Raw genomic sequence first — 8,000 nt, 5'->3', positions numbered from 1 at the left:
ATGCCCTGGTCAAGGACTATCTTCTGGAATCTTTGTTCACATTCCTTGACTTTGTGCAGTTTTATGATCAGAGCTAACATTTGTCTCTTCCTATTATTGAGCTCTGTTTTGTTTCTAAAGAATTCCTTGCCTTTACTGAACAGATATGGATTGGTTTGATTTTCTACATTACAAAGCTACTCTAGTAATAGAAAAAATAATCCAGACTATTTCCTGCTTGGAGATAAGATACAGGGAAAGGGAGAGGGTAAAGGATAATTACTGGGAGCAGCCAGTTACAACTTTCTGTTCTGTGCTGTCTAGAAAATAAATGAATTTTAGGACGTTCCAGTACTCAGAAGTATGGTCAAAGTGCACATTGTGACAGGGACAGCACTATATGTAAGAGGCAACCTCTCTGCTTTCATATGTGACTATATCATTGTCAGGTCTAGTATGGAAGGAATAAAAATAATTTCTAAATCTCACAGTTCATAAGAACATTCCTTTATCATTCCATTGCTGTTCTGTTTATGAAAATGGTCTCTATGTCTATTAGATATTTATGTCACACTTGATTACTCTTCTTATTTCAGGCACACTACTTCCAGATCTTTATGAACTGCCCTAATGTTTTCTTTTGTTGTTGCTTGCTTGTTGTTCTTGCACATGTTTCGACTTGAAGCCAATGGGAATCTTTGCACTGGATTAGAAGAAATAAGTTTTGACTTGGACCAAGGAGAGCCAATATTTCTCTAGTTGTTTTCTCCATTCTGCAAAAGGTAAGCTTATTTTAACGAGTAATAGTCCCCAGCACAGCATATCCCTCTCCCATTCCCAACCCCAATGATTAAAAACCTGCCAAGACTAGACATCTATGTGAGGGTTGCCCTCTGAGAATACAGGCAAAATGAAAACTAGAGCTTCAAGAAAAGGGTAAATTGAATCATTCCTCAAAATAGTATATTCATTTCAGCACGTGATAACTGAAAACAGAGTTTGCAGGTTAATACCTAATCCCGTTAGTAAAATCAGTTCACTCTGAAGGGAGTTATCCCAGATTGAGAGTCACTGTCTCCCCTTTCTTCTAAAGCCTTTGCAGTGCTCATTTGCTTTAATATCTTCCCATAATTTGTAGGCCGGTCTGTGTATGAGAGGCTACCCAGGAAGGCCATGCAAGGCAATAGGCTGACCGCTGTAAGTGTGGCAGGCAGGCATGACCCCAGCTACGCAGACGAACAAAGTGCTCATTACTGCGGTCCGGCTCCACCACTGCCTGTCGTGCAAAGTTTAAAGGACTCTTTGAAAGGCCCCATGACACCACTCGCTCTGAATTCTCTTTCATGGAGCTCCATTTTGCCCCCATCCTGCTGCTACTGAAGTCAACAGCAAAAGTCCTTTGACTTGCACTGGTTTGGAATATGTGCCCTGGCCAAAAAAAGAGGAGTCGGTCCTACCAGGAGGAATCAAGTGCTGGTCACAGGCAGACGCTGTGATGAGTTAATAGCAGGTAGGCAAGAGCTTCTTTTATAATTATTTTTTTATTATTCATTATTTATTGGTATTATTATTTCTTTATTACTGTTAATTAGAGGAACATATACAGAACACACAGTTATTTGAAACTGATAAAAAGGGAGTGTCTCAAAAAAGCCCTAAAGATTTTGAGATCACGGGCCCCAGAAAGAAAACAATGTATCCAGATTGGACATTTTCCGGTCTGATTTATTATCGTATACCCTGGTTTTCTCTTGGAAATTTAAAGAAATAAGAAACAAATTACATGAAAACACGGCAAATTATAAAAAGGCTGGATACTGAAAGAAATTAATAAAAAGGTTTTCTTTTCTTGATCACTAACTTGAAGAATAATTTGAACTGTCCCTAAGTGAATCCTATTTAATACATACGTCCTCTAACTTGAGACAGGGGATGGTTTAAGGGGCTTTATGGGGAGGAGAATGATGAAACCCAGGTTCGGTGAAGCTGCCCAGTGACTAGATTGAGTGTACTCTATGATACAGCTGCTGCTGGCTAAGCCAAGCTGCCCTCAGGTCAGTTCTTCTTGGGTTAAGTAACTGAAGCAGCTCTGACTCTTTCCTAGGTGCCGGCTCTCAGATATGGCTTGCCTGGAATTAAATTCTAGGCTAGTAGTAGCCTTTTTAATAGAAAGAACAAACATCTCTTTTTGATCTCCAATTTTCCATTCTTGTTGAGCATTGTTAATTTTCACAAATTCTGCTGATTCTCCTGCATGCCCCCTGCCTCTCCCACACATTCTGGCTTGTTGTGGAAGCATGTTTGTGAAACCAAGTGGGACCTATTCATGGGAAAAGGTAGACGGAGCCTGGATGCTTCATAGGGCAGTTGTTTAAGTAGCTCATCTTTATTTCCTCATGGTGTGAACATGAGTTCCTGTCCTCGCTAAATCTGGTTGATTCAGAGTTAGGAATGGTGTGTAATGATATTGATGGGTTATCCTTAGGGCTGAAGAATGAGAAGCCTCGTTACTTATACTTGAAAATCTCAGTTACTTGTGTTCTCAGCAAAAATGCCTAATTTTCTCAGGTACTTCTGTATATTCAGCATAAAAATGGTTCCGAAATGGGCACAGCGAGTCCTGCAACTATTATTTACAGTCTCTCAGCTAATCCTTCCTGTGAGCCAGGCGATGCCTGCTGGGTTGGGTCTCTGACAGGGATTAGGAACTCATTATTACTATTATGAATATTGAAGTGCTGCCTGGGGGCCTCAGCAGGATCAGGGCCACCTTGTGCTAGCTGCTGTACAAACCCAGAGCTCGTAGCCTGTTAGAGCTCCTGTGTCCTCATGCTGAGTTTCACCGTGTTCCCTTGGGCAAGATATCTAATCCTGCTCTGTCTCTATTTCCATGTCTTTTCAGGGGAGATAATACTTCATTTCCTACCATAAATCAATGCGTGTAGTCACCTGCTTTAATATGAGAATGTCATGATGGTGTCATCCAAAGGCCATAGGGAAGTACCACAGGGCAATTGGGAAATAGTGTTTCCTTTGCTAGAGTGTCCCTGCTATTCAGCAAAATGCATTTTATAATGGGTGTTTGTGCCATTTATGACAATTGCTGCTGCAGCCTAAGAATAAGCAAGCACAGAAGTGCATAAGTTGTAGCAATGCTGTTTTCAGCCACGTGAGGGGCACAGTATGTGGGCTTTCATGTTTTTCTTGTCCCTTGCCTATGCTGCGCATGGCTCTGGTGCTAATAAAGTGTCCATGTGAGGTAGCAGACAGACTTGCCTCCTTGTTGTCCATTTAAATAAAGGCTTCAGCTTCAATATAGTGCCAAAAGAAAGGCTGATAGGTTCAGATACCAGCACATCCTCTTTGTACTCCATCTCTGTACTCCCCAGCTACACATCAGTGTCTACAGGTAACACTGAACCTTGCCCACACTTGGCAGTCAGGCACTAGTAGCCAGTGCCCTATGATACTGCTCAAGTGCGAACCATGACTGGCATAAACTGTGTTTTCCGACACTTTGGAAATGTTACCTCTTTTGTCTATCCCAGGCACTCTGCTAAGATGGCCATACCAACAGTCTGCAAAAATGGGGCTGAACCAAATACAGAGGAACGCTTTCTGTGGTGCCTGGTGCCTGAATTCACTTGCTACCCAGGAAGTGGTGCTCAATGGGACCACTTTGTAAGATGCTCCTAAAGAAGAATAAAGTCGCCTGAGACATAAAGGTAACACGCAAAGCAAGAACCGCATTTGTCATGGCCATAAGACCATTGGGACACTTGTATGCTAGTTTTTATACTGAAAGTAAAGGGAGCAGAGAAGTCCTAGTTTAAATTCAGTATAAAAAACTGGTCTTCCTAGTGCTATAACCTGGAATCCTCAAGGACAGGAGCAATGGTGGCATTTGCTGAGGAATGGATGTACATCTTCCCCTTTTTCTGTCTCTTTTCTAAGCCCAGAGGCCTTCTCTGAAAGGTGTCTCAGCTAACAACATGCTAGTGTTGCCAGAGCTATTGCAGGCTGGAGCTGGCACGCACAGGGCTCAGTCCTGCTTTGTGAATGATGTGTGTTCTCATGGGAGATCTGAGACTTAAACACCTGCTTGGTCTGTACCTCCCTATTTGAGTCTGACCAATCTGAATCATATTTCATAAAGTATGGGCAGAGGTCTCAAATGTAGTTAAGTTCCTATCAGTTTAATTAAAGTAGATCACTGGATAGAGAAACCCTGTGAAATGCTCCCACAGAGGAGAAGGCTATACTATGAATGCTCCCTTTAGTAATCACCAGGGAATCCACACAGAGCAACGTTATGAAGACTCTTAGCATGGGGTACTTCAGAGTTTAACTCTTCAGACCTCACTACATGTCAAAGAATAGTTGAGACAAGAGTGAGTAAGGAGTAGTCCCACCCACTGTATCATGAGAGTAACTGAAAACTAATAGAGGAGCAACCATAAGATGATCAGAGACTCAAGTCGGTAGGAAACCAGGCTTCGTTAATTTTTTGTCCAAGAGTCAGCCTGTTTTATATGGCCAAGGCTTTTAGATGCTAGATTTACATTATTATTGGCACAAGATCAGTCAATAAAAACCTTACTAACAGATGCAACGTGATATTTAAAGACTTTCTCTACCCATTGCATTCTAGCTCTGTCCTGCAGTAAGTTTCGAGGACGTGGTACCGTTTGAATGAGGCTGGATATGAGAACCTGGAAAGAGATGATGCGGAGAAGAAAGCCTGTAGGGTAGGTATTGAATTTGCTTTGTGCTTCTCTTACCCCTGTGAGTTACTGGTACTGGCCATGGTGGTATGGACTGTACCAGGCCACCTTCACTGGCTCAGATACATTTGATGGAGAGGCTGTTCTGTAGTTTCATTGTGTCTTTCTAAAATTAGTGTTCGTAGAAACTAACCACAGATTAAAATAGATTAGTGCTTCACTCCCATGAGACGCAGACTTCAGGATTTAGGCAATACTCTGTGGCTAACAAGAGCCAACAAGTTATACCTGAGACATTCCCATGAGTGAAACATGCCTTGCTCCAATGACGACAGGAGTGACCTGAGCATCTTTCCAGGAGACACCAAATGTTGACACAAGGGCAGTAGTCTCCCATCATGACTAACCAAGCAGAACTTGCAGTGGAAGAGCCACCAAGGCAATCTGTCCTATGTTTCTCCTAGCGCTGACACCAGGCTGCTGACTAGATTAGCACGACTACACTTAATGTAGTCTTTTGGTAGTGGGAGAAGATTTATATTTTTAGCATAAGCCGCTTAGGAAAAGCTTCTTTTACTCAGCATTTATCATCTATTTTTGATGCTCCATTACACTGATAGCCCTTTCAAGAAAACATTTTAAATTCCCTACCTGTTTCATATGTAGGCATATTCCCCTCACAGCCAAACACATTTTGAGAGAAAATACTGGAGATAAACCGAGTTAGACCTACTTAGTTACACTGATGTGAATTCAATGTGGCTCCTTTTTTGACCAATAAAACAGGGCCTAATGTGCTTTCTGACTCACTATGCTTCCTCCTGTTGGTATTGATGGAAGCTGGATCCAGCTTACGGTGACCTGAGATCTGAATAAGATCTGAATCTGTGGGTCTTACTTGAGAGAAGCCTACAGTGAACCTAGCAGGGATTCTGGCTTGAGCAAGAAGTGCAAAATATGATCCATTAGAGTACAATATGCTGGATTTCCTCAAACATGTCTCTGGTCCACCATTTATTTTTCTTTCAGATGAGCATTATCGAAAGCTGGACACATTTCTTCTAGGTGACATAGTCTTTTTTTGTTTTTCACAAGGATTTCATGTGTGCAAAAGGATAATGCAATGTACATTCATCATCAGCTAACGGTGCTTGTAATGTGCACTGTGCAGAGGAGTCCCAGGGTGTTGCACTATGAAATTCTACAGTAATCTTAGTAACAAAAAGCAATTAAAAGCAGCAGCTAACCTATATTTTTCTAGCCTACTTTAAATGTCAACACACACCCAGGCTTGCAAATACTAGTTGGAAGTGCATTGCACTGTCCAGAGGCATAATTACAGAAAGCTGTAGCTCTCTTTATCACAAAGTTTTAATTAGCAGGACACATTAAATAACCAGCTGATATAGATCTTAATGAATTATTCATAGGCCTGTGTCTAAGATAATTATATGTAGCTGGTCACCCAAAATCATTGGACAAGTGAAATTGGATATGTGTCTTCTTCATGTGAAGCAAAGGTGAAAGACAGGGATGGGACGAAACCAGGGCAACAGCCTACCTTAACCAAACAGTCTATGCATGGACAATTGTTGTTAAGACCATGGGGAAAATAAGAACAGTCGGCTTGGAGGGAGATCCGCCCTAGGCTGCTGGGAAAGGGCAAGAACTCTGGACTCCTGATGTGTTGGCCAGTTTGTTTTCTGTTTGTTTAAATCAAGATGGTTCTCCCAGCTGGGCACTTTCTGCAGGGCTGACCAAGAATGAGGTGAGAGCAGATGAATGCCAGAGTCGGGGCCCTGGTTTCTGAGGCTTTGGTGCCTGCAAGTCGTGTTGAGCCTTTTCTGTAGTTCCTGGGCAGCGCAGCTGGGTGTCAGGAATAGACATAAAGCACACGCTAGACATGTCCCTTTTTCTCCAGCCATGCTGCCTGCCCTGGAGCGGAGCGTGGTTGTTGTAGAGCAACCACAGCAGACCTCTAGCAGCTGGGTCTCCGGGCTATATCAGGGGAATTCCCAGAGATCCAGTTACACCAGCCGTCTGGCTGCTTAGTATGACCAAAGCAGGGCAAAGTGTTTGGAAGAAAAAGTGGGAAACGTGCCCAAACATCCAATTGCTCCAGGGCTAATTTTTGCTATGCATACTATTTCGTGGCCAGATTTCCACGACATTTGTGACTGCTCTTTTATACTAAAATCAGGGAAGTATATGGTCTTTTTAACTGCGAAAGTGGAGCAGTCATGGGAGCAGCTGGCTGTGAAAGCATGCGTATTGTCATTGACAACATATGCCAAGCTTGGTAAGTATATAACCGTAGCATTGGCTGAAAGCGTGTAAATAGATAAAACAGATATGGTGTCAGTGGAGTAATATGTACCTCTTCCTTCCCCGCGCTGGGAAGATGTGGCTGGCCATAGGCAGACTGCTCTCATCGCTTGGTCGCAGTGGCAGGACGGTCTGGCTAAAGGATCGTCAGTTGTGAAACTTGCTCTTAGAGGAAGTCTGCCAACCTCCAGGATCTGTATGCAAGGCACAGAGCCAATCCCATTTATTTCAGCAGGTTTATCCTTGCCCTTTGCTCTGAGCTTTCTCTAGCCTTCACTTCCCTGCTTTCACTCCTTTCTGTCACATGGGCTGACATGGGAAGGGAGTCTGTGTCTCAGGTCCTTCAGTTTTAGGTGGTGCTTAAATAACTTCGAGCTGTTGATTACTTCTCCCGGTTTTATCAAGCGGTACTTTAATGCCTCGTTGTGGGCACTACATTACGTTCAAACTGAAATAAGGATCTCCTGCATTCAACAGGTGTTTTTGCCCGTAAATGTTCTTACAATATCTTATTTGGCCCAACCCTGCTTAGCTGGAGTTGCTGGAGCAGCAGAGTGCATGTTGGTCTGACTGCGAGCCAAAAACTAGTGATAAACAAACCCTTGCAAATGCATATGCCAAAAGATTAAGAGCAAAGTATTACAAACCCATACAATATTTTAATCAAAGGTCCTTTAAAAAGCAGGGTCGAATAATTTTCTCAATTAACCACAGAGTCTGCTGTTAACAGGTTTCCCTGGTTCCCCAGCATCTGACACACTCAAACTTCTCCCAGTTTAAGTACAGAGTTGTCCTTAAAATTAGTGGGCTTTTCAGAGTTAATATGTTAATCTCATGATGCACCACAGCAGGCGTCTGGGACAGATTGCACTAGTTTGTTTATACTGCACTTCCTTTTAGGGTGGTTTGAGGCAAGGGAGCCCTTGTGGCAAGAAGTAATGTGGTGTAGGGTTTGACAGCATCTTTCCACAC

General features: G+C 42.8%; 1 long non-coding RNA gene across 1 annotated transcript; it reads left to right on the top strand.

Annotated features, from left to right (window-relative positions):
- Window positions 1–1,388: 1,388 nt before the first annotated feature.
- On the top strand, window positions 1,389–4,714 carry LOC135328564 (uncharacterized). The gene is made up of 3 exons (XR_010389582.1): window positions 1,389–1,489; window positions 3,528–3,704; window positions 4,631–4,714. It is a non-coding gene; the product is annotated as an uncharacterized LOC135328564 (long non-coding RNA).
- The last annotated feature ends 3,286 nt before the right edge of the window (window positions 4,715–8,000 follow it).

Source organism: Dromaius novaehollandiae, chromosome 1 (assembly GCF_036370855.1).
Source record: "Dromaius novaehollandiae isolate bDroNov1 chromosome 1, bDroNov1.hap1, whole genome shotgun sequence".
Classification (NCBI taxonomy): Eukaryota; Metazoa; Chordata; class Aves; order Casuariiformes; family Dromaiidae; genus Dromaius; species Dromaius novaehollandiae.
The sequence above is the reverse complement of the archived record's forward strand: the minus strand, read 5'-3'. Positions and strand labels throughout refer to the sequence as shown.